This window comes from Littorina saxatilis, linkage group LG2, assembly GCF_037325665.1.
Source record: "Littorina saxatilis isolate snail1 linkage group LG2, US_GU_Lsax_2.0, whole genome shotgun sequence".
Classification (NCBI taxonomy): domain Eukaryota; kingdom Metazoa; phylum Mollusca; class Gastropoda; order Littorinimorpha; family Littorinidae; genus Littorina; species Littorina saxatilis.
This window is the reverse complement of record NC_090246.1, coordinates 101,290,424-101,307,115: the sequence shown is the minus strand read 5'-3', so window position 1 is coordinate 101,307,115 and position 16,692 is coordinate 101,290,424. Positions and strand designations below refer to the sequence as shown.

Here is a 16,692-nt window from a genome sequence, read left to right as displayed (position 1 = left end):
CTAAAAAACGATGGGGATATAAAACATGTAGGGTTCAGAGCATTCTTACCGTTCATATTTAGTATCAGACTCCCCGATGAGTGAAGATACAACACGAGAAATATGCCACATTTATTTTGAAAATGTGCAACCGTCGAGTCCTTCGACTTCGAGTCAATTCAAGGGGAGTCACTCCGCACAGTCAATCCGTCGAACCTCGACTGGAGGTTTCGAATCGCAAATAACGAAGAGTACAGTCCTTTCTCCGAGTTCAAATGAGGTTTCTCTGAAAGATCATCACTGTTCAGCTTAACGCTACACTGGAATTTACCAACAGAAATTAAAATGCGTGTGACGAAAGCACGACACACTTGAGACACCCCACACAAAAGTAGATCTTACTGTACACTGACGACCTAACCACACAGTTATGCCTATTCAAATGCGCGTAGCAAAATGTGCGTTTGGAATCTTCTTTTTTCTATGGCGGTACTGACAATATCGTTATTGAAACAATCCCAGTGCAGTAAGGGATTTATAGAGCAAATCTCGAAAATAATTATTGAACTCAGCGCTATGCGCTTCGTTCAATAATGAATTTTCTCGATTTGCTCTATAAATCCCTTAGTGCACTGGGATGTCTCAATAACTTAAATAATAATAATAATAATAATAATAATAATAATAATAATAATAATAATAATAATAATTAAGTAGATGTGCATCGCCAAGGCACTGCATACCCCAGCGAAAGACAAACTTCTCTCTTACTCTCTCTCTTTCTCTCTCTCAAACACACACACACACACACGAACACACACGCACACGCACACCCCCCCCCCCCCCCCCCCAAGTTACACTGACACGTACACACATACACACTCACTCACACGCACTCACTCACTCTCTCACACACACTTCATACACACAAAACACACCCCCATACGCACATATAGACAGACGGACATAAACACCTTTGCAAACAAACACACATACACACACACATACACTTACGCACACGCACAAACACACACCCACCCACTCTCTCTCTCTTTCTTTCTCTCTTATACAAACAGACACACACACACACTGTACATACGCACGTACACACACACACACACACACACACACACACACATTGACTCACACAAATCTCATACACACAAAACACACACTCATACGCACATAGACCGGCACGGTTGGCCTAGTGGTAAGGCGTCCGCCCCGTGATCGGGAGGTCGTGGGTTCGAACCCCGGCCGGGTCATACCTAAGACTTTAAAATTGGCAATCTAGGGGTTAGTCGGCTGGGACTGGTTGGTCCGGTGTCAGAATAATGTGACTGGGTGAGACATGAAGCCTGTGCTGCGACTTCTGTCTTGTGTGTGGCGCACGTTATATATGTCAAAGCAGCACCACGGCCCTGAATGATATGGCCCTTCGTGGTCGGCTGGGCGTTAAGCAAACAAACAAACAAATACGCACATAGACAGTCGAACACAAACACCTTTACAAACACCATATACACACTCATGCACACACAAACATACACACAAACTCAGACACACAAACACATTCACAGACACACACACACACACACACACACACACACACACACACTCTCTCTCTCTCAAACACACACACACACACACACACACACACACACACACCCCAAGTCACACACACACACATACACACACTCATTCACACGCACTCATTCACTCTCTCACAAAAACTTCATACACACAAAACACACACCCATACGCACATATGGACAGACGGACATACACACCTTTACAAACAAACACACATACACGCACACACATACACTTATGCCCACACACACACTCACACGAGTACAGACTCATGCACGCGTGCGCGCACACACACACACACACACACACACACACACACACACACACACACACACACACACACACAGTAACACTAACACATGTGCTCAAAATGAACACAAACACACACACTGCGCGAGAGAGAAAGACTACAGGGAGGCATGACGTCATGATGCAATAATTGACGTCAAAGACTTTTGACCGTGACGTAATCTTCTCACGCGAGCTTTATCCATAGTCTTGAACAACCACACACAAATAGACTTGGAAAGTACAGAATTTCTACCCGTCCAAAGCGGCCTTGGGTGGCGTTTGCTGAAAAAATGGGGGCGACTATTGCACCCACCGTATTTTTGTTAGTATGGTCCCAATTTTTGGTGAACTTCCATCTCCAACTGTAGCACGTAGCCGGGCACAAAGAATCCTTCTTTATCATGTATTATCGGTGTGAACATTTCTCAAGTCGATTACAGTATGACTTTTGTGGGATACCTCCAGCTTCGCTGGGAATATAAAAATTAAGTAGATGTGCAACGCCAAGGCACTGCATACCCCAGCGAAAGACAAACCTCTCTCTTACTCTCTCTCTCTTTCTCTCTCTCAAACACACACGAACACACACACACACACACACACACACACTTACGCACACACACACACATACAAACACCCACCCACTCTCTCTATCTTTCTCTCTCTCTTATACAAACAGACACACACACACACACACACTGTACATACGCACAAACAAATACGCACATAGACAGTCGGACACACACACCTTTACAAACAAACACATATACACACTCGTACAAACACAAACATACACACAAACTCATGCACACACACATTCACACACACACTCTCTCTCTCTCAAACACACACACACACACCCACACACACACACTCACTAACACGCACTCACTCACTCTCACAAAAAACTTCATACACACAAAACACACACCCATACGCACATATGGACAGACGGACATACATACCTTTACAAACAAACACACATACACGCACACACATACACTTATACCCACACACACATTTACACACACACGAGTACAGACTCATGCACGCGTGCGCACACACACACACACACACACACACAAATACACACACACACCACACACATACGAGTACAGACTCAAGCACGCGTGCGCACACACACACACACACACACACACACACACACACACACACACACACACACAAACAGTAACACTAACACATGTGCACAAAATAAACACAAACACACACACTGCGCGAGAGAGAAAGACTTCAGTGAGGCATGACGTCATGATGCATTAATTGACGTCAAAGACTTTCGACCGTGACGTATTCTTCTTACGCGAGCTTTATCCATAGACTTGGAAACTACGGAATTTCTACCCGTCCAAAACGGCCTTGGGTGGCGTTTGCTGAAAAAATGGGGGCGACTATTGCACCCACCGTATTTTTGTTAGTATGGTCCCAATTTTTGGTGAACTTCCATCTCCACCTGTAGCACGTAGCCGGGCACAAAGAATCCTTCTTTATCATGTATTATTCGGTATGCACATTTCTCAAGTCGATTACAGTATAGCGTTCACGGGATACCTCCAGCTTCGCTGGGATAATAATAATTGTCAGTAAGTACTGGTGTCACATGACTGATGTGAACCAGTTGATTGGCTAATGGCGATGCGCTAAAGCTGTTAGCGCACTCTTGGAGTGCGCTAACTTTTCCACAGAGCGTATTCTTCCGCCCTTTGCCTTAAGGCTGTTCTTAACCAGACGAACCATTGGTTCGCCGAACTAAGGTTCGCGAACCATGGTTTGTGTCTTAACTGGGTGAACTTGTTCGGCAAACTCAAGGTCTAGTTCGTCCGGTTAAGACACGAAACCTGGATCGCCGACAAACGAGGGGAGCTCACTCCGAGTCGACAATAAAAGCAAGTAAGTTATTCCCCTTCCAAAAATGGCTGCCTCCAAGACGAAATCACCGATTGAGTGGTAACTCCGTGCTGGTTGTCGATTTGGGTCTCTCCTTCCCACTTGATCATGGTGCACGAAGCCTGGTAATCTTGAACTTTAGTGTGTTAAATTGATAGCTCAGAATCGAGTGGCATACTTTACTTATTTTAGATCCAAGTACCTGTAATCAAGCCCAAGAACATTTATCATGAAATTAATTGACGGATTAAGCTCCAAACCTAAGCATAATTAATTAATTTGGTTGTTTGATCGGCGAAAATGGCGTAGGTTGTTAACCAAGGGACTTCAATTACCCGACAAAGTTGCCTCCCCTGTCCGCTGACACGGATAATTCCTTCTTTGACGCATGTAATTTGTAAACAAAATGCATTCGTACCAGAGTACGCTATGATTCGCACAGTTCATCGGAGTTCATTCGGTGACTTTAAAGGGATCTAAAAGACTTGTTATGATTACAAGTGCAGGTTCTCCAAATTTGGAGGCTTGAATGCCTCTGAATTATGAGCTATGAATTTAACACATTAAAGTTCAAGAGTACCCGAAGCCTTCTATGTCATTTACCCTCCTGGGTTAAAGGTTATAAATTGATTCGAGAAAATAACATGACTGGTATGGACTGATCATTGTGTCTACCGTGGAGCCATCGGGGTTCTATGGGAAATGCTACACAAAAAAACTTGCCTGTGAAAAGGGAAAGACGGTGACCAAAAATAAATGATGATAGCGATATTTCTAATTGTGGATCAGCAGAGTCGAGAAGCATACATGATGTTTACCAAAGTGTGTGTGCGTGTCTGTCTGTCCACGTGTGTGTTTGAGCTCTTTTCGGTACAGAATATGAGTTTGGGGATTGAGTGAAGAGGGAGACCTAAAAAAAAAACTACTCGGGATTTTGGTTCTTTTTATCACAATTCAGTCTGTTTTAATTGTCAAGTTATATCAGAAATTTTCTATTTGCACTGATACACTGGAATCCCTTGTGGATGTATTGCTGGGTCTACAAATAGTACTACTGAACCAAAATCATCCTGTTTCTTTACGTTTTGAGCAATTCAATTGGTCTTGGTTTTAGTTTTTAAAAAATTTGATTCCTCTTCATTCTTCTCAAAAAAAAGCTTTCATTGCGATAAACAAAACATTACTGGATAGACGTTTTCTTGGAGAACGTCTGTATTAGCAAGCATTTAAAGTAGGAGGACGATATGGAACGTACGATAAAAGGATGTGCTTTAGCTTTCTGTCTCATCATTTATAAATGTTGCCCTTCAATCACACACACACACACTTTTGATCCAGCTCCAACCATATTTCATAAGGCTTTATTCAGGGTTGTCTCTTGTTCTTAAACATCCGATTTCTAAGCACACGTCTGTGCTGAGAATATGAACATGAACCGATATGAACATCAATGTCAGCCGCCTTTTTATTATGAAATAATGTTCATTTTTGTTCCAAACACTTCCGAAGAATACTTGTTGGTGTGTCTTCAGTCGCCCTGACATCATCACAACTCGACCCTGTCCTGCAAAAATACAAATATATACAGGGTGACACCCAAACATTCAACCCAAACAAATGCTTATTTCTTTTACATCTGTTGACCGAATTAGTTATCTTTCTTTTTTTCTTTCTTTTTTTTTGGGTCCCTGTCCTGTCCTGTCCTGTCCTGTCTTGTCTTGTCATGCCTTGTCTTGTCTTGTCATCCCTCTATTGGCCTACTGGCAACCTTTTCCTAACTTGTCTTGTCTTGCCATGTCTTGTCTTGTCTTGTATTGTATATATACAATTAGCATACATTTGGGTAAAGGTTTGCGAACAGGTAAGGGGTGTAAGAGAGAGAGAGAGACAGAGACAGAGACAGAGATGGTGGTGGTCTATGTTACATTACACAGGTCAACACAGTTGCAAGTTCATAGGTTAAAGGCTGCCCTTTTCGTAGCGTTCATTAATTAATTCCTATTGTTTACATGTGCCAATAATGTTATAAAACTGTACCTAAGGGGATATAATAACGATTGGCTGTAGCTTTCAAAAACAGAAAAAATTATTTCAGTATTGCAAAGTGGTGTTGATTGTGTCGAATGTAAACAGAACAGTCTCAAAGTGAAAGTGGATGTTTTCCGGAAATTGCGAAGTTAACAAGAATACAGAAAAGCGCGCTTTCCTGCTTAGCACAATCCGCTACCGCGCTAATCTGGCGTGTCAATATCACTACGTTTTGCACGTGGAAGGTGAGCGATTTCCTTCACGCGGGGATTGACGAAGCGGTACTGTCTGTGTTGACGTTCTAAAAATAGCCCAAGCCCTGGAGAACTGTTTCTAAAGATAGCAATAAACTTTATTAAGAATTGATTATTTCTTGTAATTGGTAAGGACTTCAAACCTAAAACTTTGCAGGAAGCTTAATTTATACATCCCCGCAACGATGGGAAAAGCCCTGGAAGTAAGTAAACTAATTAAATAGGACTTTGTCAGCCTTTAAATGAAGGGTTATTGTGTATAGTGAGGAATTAATTTTCTGATGTATTTTTAATTCATTATTGGTGTTTTATGCAAAACGTACGGTCAATATTGAAAGTTTAAAAAAAAGTACTGCCCTCACATTAATACGAAGGCGGGATCACAGCTGGATAAGACAAGGTACGGCAATTTCGACCCGGAGGTCTCTTTCAGGGCGCACAGAGGATGAGACAACACAGGAGAAGAAAAAAAAACCCACAGATAATAGCACACGGAAGGAACGATTACAGCAGTTATAATTAAATTACTTTGTGGGTCAGGTTTTTTTTAGGAGTACAGGGGAAACCCCTTTTAAGACCTTAAAAAATGTGAGAAAATCAAGTCTTAAAATGGAAGGGGTCTAAATATGGGGGTAATTTACAGAGGTTATGAACAGAACATCTTCTTCTTCTTCAGCGTTCCAGAAATTCTGGTGACGTGTGAGCTTGTTTGCCCATTTGGGTTCCCCACACTATACTCTGAGAGCATAGTCAGCTTCACTCCGCTTTCGTTGAGTAGGCATGCTGGGTATTTTCGTGTTTCCATAACCCACCGAACTCCGACATGGTTTACAGGATCTTTACCGTGCGCACTTGGTCTTGTGCTTGCGTGTACACACGAAGGGGATTAAGTCACTAAGCAGGTCTGCACATAAGTTGACCTGGGAGATCGGAAAAATCTCCACTCTTAACCCACCAGGCGGCAGCGACCGGGATTCGAACTCACGACCTCCCGATTAGGAGGCCGACGTCTTACCACTGCGTGCCACTTCACCCGTCACAGAACATCTAAAGAAGCAAGATCTTAAAAAGGAGGAAGTCTGAAATGAATGGGTCTGAAAGGGGGGTTCCACTGTGGAAAAGTACCTGTCAGTTTACCTGTATGTATTAGGACTGGGTGGCCGAGTGGTAACGCACTTGCGCTCGGAAGCGAGAGGTTGCGAGTTCGACCCTGGGTCAGGGCGTTAGCAATTTTCTCCCCCCTTTCCTAACCTTGGTGGTGGGTTCAAGTGCTAGTCTTTCGGATGAGACGAAAAACCGAGGTCCCTTCCGTGTACACTACATTGGGGTGTGCACGTTAAAGATCCCACGATTGACAAAAGGGTCTTTCCTGGCAAAATTGTATGGGCATAGATAAAAATGTCCACCAAAATACCTGTGTGACTTGGAATAATAGGCCGTGAAAAGTAGGATATGCGCCGAAATGGCTGCGATCTGCTGGCCGATGTGAATGCGTGATGTATTGTGTAAAACAAATTCCATCTCACACGGCATAAATAAATCCCTGCGCCTTGAATATGTGCGCGATATAAATTGCATAAAAAAAAATTTAAAAAAAAAATAAAAAAATAAAAATCCCTGCGCTTAGAACTGTACCCACGGAATACGCGCGGTATAAGCCTCATATTGATTGATTGAATAAGACCACCCCTGACATGCGGCACATACCAAATATCTACAAGTGTTTTGTGTGAACAGTAAAAAAAATTGTTTTCCTTTTTGCAAATTCATTTCATTAAACACAACAACAACAAAATTCATCAAATTCCAGCTGAGCAGAACGGCTATCACAATTATGACTGGGCCTTTAAAGGCATGTTCCTCACCATATTACCCAGCATATCAGACACCACATGTTTGACTAGGTTTTTACATGGGAACAACAAGACTATACAGGATGGTAAAAAAAACCTCCCTATTTTCTTTTTAATCACATTTTTGACTGCGAAAAAAAAGAGATCAAAAAGGAAAAAGTCGCTTTTTTTTAGACACCCCTTTTTACGTCCAGCTTCTTTTGGTGGAGATTCAAGTTACAGACACATGTGAAATTCATTAAGCAAAAAGGTTCCGACTATGCACTGCCACAGAACACAACCAGGTTATTAATGCCCTTCTTTTGTTTAATTGGAGCATCTATGATATCTGACATTTTGGTTCTAACGGTAAGGAACGTATGTTTAGGCTCTAATAAGGACAGTTTGTCTTGTCAAAAGCCTCATGCATATTCCTTCCTCCCCATGCAAGACTTTCTTTTATTTGAATATCTGCCTTTATAGTACAAAAATCAAATAAAAAGGTCGCACTCTGCGCATAGCGACAAAAATCGCAATTTTACCAAGAAAACCTCACACTCTTTATGTGGAGAAAGACCCTGACTGTTGCAGTATGTTATGCATTTGAAAACATCTGAAATTGTGTACTTGAATTCTACAGTTTGATCAGTTCTGTGTGTTTAAAAAGTTACCTTGATCATTCTGACATGCTCTTGCTCAAATCACATCCCAGACAATATTGTAGACTCCATTGATAGACGCTGTGGTGCATGGGAGAACTGCATTCTGAGGAAACGAAAAAAAAATACACTGAGGAAGAACAGTCACAACAACATTTGCAGCAGCAACAGGCTATATAATTTTATTCAAAGAACACTTAAAGCCATATGTACTCGATGACTATACACGCTAATTGCTTTACCAACAGCTGGAGACATGCTAAATTAAGTTCCCTGCAAAATATTATGGTCTAGGACCCCTTCAATGTTGAGATATGTTAATTTTCATTTTGATCTGGATCGTCCTATTTATAGATTTGCCAACAGAGGTAGCGTTGAAGCAAGGGAAATAACTCCACGTCTTTGTTTACATCCAAAGTTTTTGAGACTCTAAAACAAGCTGTAATGCATGTATATGGTCCGCGCATGGCGACATATCGTCATTACATGGTCTTATGGTGCGTTTGACATCGATTATGGGCAAACTACACTTTGTAAACACGGGAGCGCGTACATGTGCCTTTAAATAAGGTAAAATGAAAATCAGTGTTGTGTCAGTAAATTTGATTTGGGGGAGATGGAAGGATTGGGGTGGGGGTTTAGAGGCGGGGATAGAAGGATAGCTGGGAACCGGGGAAGGTGGGGTGGCTAACACAGTTTGATCATGTAATGACTGGTACAATGTTTAATATATCTAAAAAGGCAGCAACTCTGTAATGCATTATGTGAACCAACTTCTCCATAAACTAAATAAAGATTAGTAAAAGTTACCTCTTTCATTCTGGAATCTTTTTGGTCCCATCACAGCTCAGACGCAGACTCAATGGACAGATACTGTAATGATGAAAAAAACACCAGCATTTTAAGGGAGAACAAGAATTATGCAGAGAGAAAAAACAGTAATGAGTAAGAACAACAGCAGCAGCAGCAGCAGACTCAATACTCTTACTCTACATAACACTCTCACTGAATGTCTGATTCAGTAACTAAATCCCAGTGAAGTGCAAGTGATCAAAATTACTGATGTAAAAACAGAGAGAGAGAGAGAGAGAGAGAGAGAGAGAGAGAGAGAGAGAGAGAGAGAGAGAGAGAGAGACAGACAGACAGACAGACAGACACAGACAGACACTCAGGCAGAGACAATGCGAATGTGTGTGTGTCACTGTGTGTGTGTGTGTGTGTGTGTGTGTGTGTGTGTGTGTGTGTGTGTGTGTGTGTGTGTGTGTACATGGGAAATGCAGTTTCATTGAAAACAAACACTTGCTTCATTTAAATATCAACAGTTATACAACATAAGAGGCACTAGAAAAGTTATACTGTACATGAAAATAAATGTTGCTCTTGCTGATGGAAAAAGAGCAGGGGGAGAGGGTCGATGTTGCATGCTTGCACTTGCAGATAATTATGCACTAACATCCAGCTGTTTTTCTGGGTGTACTGTAACCCTGTAATGTTTAAGCAGAAATGTTTGTGGATCACGTTATGTTTTTTTTTTAGATCAGTTTGAGTATTTGCAATATTACCTGGATCATTGCGGCATCCTCTTGATCACATCACATTTGAGACTTTGACCTATATAGACTCCATGGGCAGATGCTGAAGTTATTACAAGGGCATTCTGAAAAATGACAATACAAATGCAGAGATGTAGAACTTTACATTACACTTACAGAAGCAACAACCAGAGAGCTGATTTATACAGGTAGAGAGAGAGAGAGAAAGAGAAGAAGAAGTAAAAGAAAAAAGAGAGCATAGAAAGAGAGAGGGGGTGGGGGATGGGGCAAAGGGAGTGTGTAATGTGATGTGAGGAAGGGGGAGAGCAATGAAAAATGAAACTCTCAGTACTTTTAATTTATATTAACAGTTATGGAACTATTTGAGCACTCCCCATAACCACAAACAAGGTACAGACGGCAACATATGTTGCACGGAAGGGTGGGGGTAGTTGGACTGGAGAGTGTTGTTATGGGTTTAGGGTGGTGCTGGGGCGGAGTGTGTATGTAACTTGATAATAATAAGCATTATCAGTTTGAGCTAACAACTATCTTGATCTTCACAGACATAAATTGCACAATGATTTCACCAGCATGTACCTTTATTTTTGCCCTTGAGTTAGGTGGAAGACAATGTTGAGTGGTGAACGCAAGTTGTATTGATCACTTGGTCATCCTGCGGTCCGGACCATTGATCTGCACATTGCACCAGCACAAACAAACACAATGTTATGATCTCAATCAGCCTGCATGGTCAATCATGAATCTAAGAGTAAGAACACAAACACTGTCCAGATCTAATTGAAAACGAGATCATCATTACTTGGGAAATTCAATGAAAATCTAGCAGTCAACGAAGCAGATAGATCTGTCCTTGCGATTGTTGTTGCAAGCAGATAAATGTGTGAACTTCCTTATCTCAACGTTATCATTCAACATATTGATATTTTGCCTGATGGATGTTGTGCCGATGAGATAAACAAACAATCAAAATCAAAAGTCATAAACTTTTGAAGAAAAAAATTAAACAAATTGAGCAGAAAGAATCTAGCTTACTGCTGTGCTGATTTCGACAAAATCAATGCGTTTACATGCCGAAGTCATTCCTGCTTTTATTCATATCATACTAGATGATCCTAATGCACAACAATACGAAAACGAGCTCAGCGAAATGAGTAACACTGCCTCACCTGCACTAACACAATGCTGCAGAAGCGAAGGTCGTCTACGACTGGAAAATTCGAAGTCGAACAGCGGCGTTTTTTCACTCTCAGCGGTTGTCTTGCTCGGAAAAGTGAAAAGCTTAACTTGAAATCGAACGGAAGTCACCATTCTACCTTTTCGTTCAAGCGTTGTTTTTATAAAATCTCAGAAAATGTAATTTTGACTTGAGTGATTTCGTCCGCCATTGAGATTCAGTTTTTCAATAATTTGTCTTCCTCCTTGGCAGAAGAGTCAAAGGTTCGGCCCGATCTTCAAGGTTCCCAAGACATGACTTGCAAACCCCGAACCTAGTTCGCCGAACCCCCCAAACCTAGTTCGAAAACTCAGGTTCGTCTGGTTAAGAACCAAGACAAGTTCGCCGAACCAGTCTTGAGGTTCGCCGAACCTCACGAACCTAGTTCGCGAACCAAAGGTTCGTCTGGTTAAGAACAGCCTTTAGCGAGACTGTGCTCTCATCCTCAGAATTAATTAATGACATGTAGCTCATATTCTCTACAATTAAAGCAGAAGTGGTTTTTTCTGACAGATTGCATGTGCCTGTGCCACAGTTGCCACTATCTAAAAATAGAACCCGCTGTGTCTATTGTTCAGTTTCGACTTGCGAAGAATCTTCTCATAATTATGCCGTAGCTTATTATCCACATTACCAAATGATGAGTTAGTATACAATTCCCAGCAGCTAACAGAAAACACAAGTGTTATTCCGATAACGTACCACTGAACTAGATCAGCATTTGGAATATATACGTAGCAGACTAGATTACACTGAAATACGACTGCATCAGTTCAGTAAATGAATGGTTTCCGAATTATTATTTCAAGGCAACAACAATCGGAATCGAAAACGTGTAGGGTTAAGAACGTTCTTACCATGTATAAAACTTATTACCAGCCTGCCTTATGCGTGCAGACGAGCAATTGTTGTTTTTGAAATGAGACTGCAGTGCAGTGCCGTGGTTCGCTTGCCCCAGCAGACGACATAAACCTTGCAGTAAATTAACATGTTGGGCAAATGTGAACAAGCAAACGATGGGGACGTACTACGTGTAGGGTTCACAGCATTCTTACGGTTCATATATAATAGTACCAGTCTCCCCGATGAGTGAAGATACAACAGAAGAAACATACCACATTTACTTTGAAAATCCGAGTCTGCTAACTTGGCCGGAGTCAATTCAAGGGGCAACACTCTGCACAGTCAATCTGTCGAAGCTCGATGAAGGTTTCGAATCGCAAATAATTAAGAGTACAGTCCTTTCTCCGAGTTTAAATGAGGTCTCTGTGAAAGGTCATCACTTTTTAGCTTAACGCTTCACTGGAATTTACCAACAGAAATTAAAACAAGAGTTTGCGTGTGACGAAAGCACGACACACTTGAGACAGCCCACACAAAAGTAGATCCAGTGACACAAACCTGACCACACAGTTACGCCTATCCAAATGCGCGTTCATTGCAAAATGTGCGTTTTGAATCTTCTTTTTTCTCTGGCGGTACTGACAATATCGTTATTGAAACAATCCCAGTGCACTAAGGGATTTATAGAGCACATCTCGAAAATAATTATTGAACTCAGCGCTATGCGCTTCGTTCAATAATGAATTTTCTCGATTTGCTCTATAAATCCCTTAGTGCACTGGGATGTCTCAATAACTTAAATAATAATTAAGTAGATGTGCAACGCCAAGGCACTGCATACCCCAGCGAAAGACAAACCTCTCTCTCTCTCTCTCAAACACACACACGAACACACACATACACACACACACACACACACACACACACACACACAGTCACACACACAGTCACACACACACACACACACACCTCAAGTTACACACGTACAAAAATGCACACTCACTCACTCACTCTCTCACACACACTTCATACACACACACATACGCACATATAGACAGATGGACATACACACCTTTACAAACAAACACACATGCACACACACATACACTTACGCACACGCATAAACACACTCCCACCCACCCACTTTCTCTCTCTCTCTCTTTCTCTCTCTCTTATACAAACAGACACTCACACACACACACACACACACACACACACACACACACACACACACACACACACACATTGACTCACACAAATCTCATACACACAAAACACACACTTATACGCACATACACGGTTGGCCTAGTGGTAAGGCGTCCGCCCCGTGATCGGGAGGTCGTGGGTTAGAACCCAGGCCGGGGCATACCTAAGACTTTAAAATTGGCAATCTAGTGGCTGCTCCGCCTGGCGTCTGGCATTATGGGTTTAGTGCATACTAGGACTGGTTGGTCCGGTGTCAGAATAATGTGACTGGGTGAGACATGAAGCCTGTGCTGCGACTTCTGCCTTATGTGTGGCGCACGTTATATCTCAAAGCAGCACCGCCCTGATAATTATGGCCCTTCTTGGTCGGCTGGGCGTTAAGCAAACAAACAAACAAATACGCACATAGACAGACGGACACACACACCTTTACAAACAAACACATATACACACTCATACACACACACACATACACACAAACTCATGCACACACACATTTACACACACACACACTCTTTCTCCCTCTCTCTCAGTCTTTCTTACACACACACACATACACACACACGAGTACAGACTCATGCACGCGCACACACACACACACACACACACACACACATACACACATACACACACACTAACACTAACACATGTGCACAAAATGAATACACACACACACACACACACACACACACACACACACACACAAACAAACAGTAACACTAACACATGTGCACAAATTGAACACAAACACACACACTGCGCGAGAGAGAAAGACTTCAGGGAGACATGACGTCATGATGCATTAATTGACGTCAAAGTCTTTCGACCGTGACGTATTCTTCTTACGCGAGCTTTATCCATAGACTTGGAAACTACGGAATTTCTACCCGTCCAAAACGGCCTTGGGTGGCGTTTGCTGAAAAAATGGGGGCGACTATTGCACCCACCGTATTTTTGTTAGTATGGTCCCAATTTTTTGTGAACTTCCATCTCCAACTGTAGCACGTAGCCGGGCACAAAGAATCCTTCTTTATCATGTATTATTCGGTATGCACATTTCTCAAGTCGATTACAGTATAGCGTTCACGGGATACCTCCAGCTTCGCTGGGATAAATGAGCATTTATATAGCGCAACATCATATGCTCTTTGCGCTTAACACATTTAAAATTAAATTAAAACACAGTTATACAAGCATTTACATCTACATTCATAGTCAACAACGCTTAATTAAAAACATACACCATCAAACATACATTACAAAAAATTCTTCCACGAACTAAGTAATAAAAACATGAATAAAATAGGTAGTGAAAACAAGGAAATACCAGCTGAATACCCTTAATCAAACAGAACATGTTATCAACAATACTGAAAACAGCCCTAGATGTTTATATACATTATCACATTATCACTAAAACAACAAATACACCACATGTAGCCTACTGATGGAATGAGAAAAACAAAATCAGGGGTTGTATTTCTTGAAGAGGTGTGTTTTAAGTGCTCGTTTGAATGCTTGGGGTGACTGAGAGTGGCGGATGTGAAAGGGGAGAGAATTCCATTGTGTGGGTGCGCAGATAGTAAAAGTGCGTTGTCCGTATGTTTTGGTTTTGGTGTGTGGAATGGTAAGGATGCGACAGTCAGAAGAGGCACGGAGTTGTCTTGCTGGAGAATAGACGGTGAGGAGTTCAGAGAAGTAAGCAGGAGACGAGCCAGAAAAGAAGTTAAAGCAGAGGGTGGACAGTTTGTAGTCAATGCGGGCGTGAATGAGCAAAATTAGCCGTCAAAGTCATTTTGTCCTATCCATTTTAAATTTAAATAGAATTGAAGGGATCTTTGCGTATTGCGAATTGGTGAAGTAGGATGTCGATGTCTCTTTGTCGTATCCGTTTTATTCATGGATTGAAATCAAAGGGCAATATTGATATCCATGGGCGAAATGGCAATGAGCTGATGAGAACGTCAACCACACTTTGACTCATCCATCCGATTCTCAAATTAGAAGCCAAAGAACAGTTTCGATAGGGTCGAATTGGCAAGGATCGAAGGGGGGTGCAAAGTTTCCCCTCGCCAAGAGGAGTTAAGCAGGTGACATGTGATGTAAAAAGGCATTGAAACTAAATGAAAGTTCATGCCTAGTATGATTTGATGTTAATTGGAAAATAATGGGGGTGGAGAGAGGCTGTCTTTACCGCACATGCCGTTGGTGAATTAGTTTTCAGTTTTTTTTTGTTAGTTTTTGGGTTTTGTATTTTTGGTTTGTTGATTGGTTAACTTGTGGGTTTTTTTGTAGACCGTCTTTGCCGTACTTACGCAATACAACAGGGTCAATATTATCAGTGCTGTGGATGTCTGAATTTCACCTTGACGCAATACAACAGGGTCAATATTATCAGTGCTGTGGATGTCTGAATTTCACCTTGACGCAATACAACAGGGTCAATATTATCAGTGCTGTGGATGTCTGAATTTCACCTTGACGCAATACAACAGGGTCAATATCATCAGTGCTGTGGATGCCTGAATTTCACCTTGACGCAATACAACAGGGTCAATATTATCAGTGCTGTGGATGTCTGAATTTCACCTTGACGCAATACAACAGGGTCAATATTATCAGTGCTGTGGATGTCTGAATTTCACCTTGACGCAATACAACAGGGTCAATATTATCAGTGCTGTGGATGCCTGAATTTCACCTTGACGCAATACAACAGGGTCAATATTATCAGTGCTGTGGATGCCTGAATTTCACCTTGACGCAATACAACAGGGTCAATATTATCAGTGCTGTGGATGTCTGAATTTCACCTTGACGCAATACAACAGGGTCAATATTATCGATGCTGTGGATGTCTGAATTTCACCTTGACGCAATACAACAGGGTCAATATTATCAGTGCTGTGGATGTCTGAATTTCACCTTGACGCAATACAACAGGGTCAATATTATCAGTGCTGTGGATGTCTGAATTTCACCTTGACGCAATACAACAGGGTCAATATTGTCAGTGCTGTGGATGTCTGAATTTCACCTTGACGCAATACAACAGGGTCAATATTATCAGTGCTGTGGATGTCTGAATTTCACCTTGACGAAGATAAAGAGGGGTCACCTTGTTCCTACTCCCAAAAATGATACATTTACGAGATGTCGAGTTGACATTTAAAGTGGAATACCACCACCTTGAAAACAATTACATCTAGAGAAGGACATTTGTTTTTACGAAGGAGGAACAGGTCGCAACTGCACGTAGAAAAAACAAAACAAAACAGATGACACTTCTTTTGTCACAAAAGTTAATTCAACACTCGCACTCAACAATAG

General features: G+C 41.7%; 1 protein-coding gene and 1 long non-coding RNA gene across 2 annotated transcripts in view; one reads left to right on the top strand and one right to left on the bottom strand.

Annotated features, from left to right (window-relative positions):
• Positions 1-16,692, top strand: part of LOC138960362 (tachykinin-like peptides receptor 99D) — a 313,550-nt gene that overhangs the window by 226,009 nt on the left and 70,849 nt on the right. The gene's annotated exons all lie outside the window — the stretch shown is intronic.
• LOC138960365 (uncharacterized) lies at positions 3,605-11,739 on the bottom strand. The gene is made up of 6 exons (XR_011453949.1): positions 11,267-11,739; positions 10,677-10,772; positions 10,107-10,201; positions 9,355-9,417; positions 8,557-8,650; positions 3,605-5,335 (listed from the first exon to the last, which is right to left on the bottom strand). It is a non-coding gene; the product is annotated as an uncharacterized lncRNA (long non-coding RNA).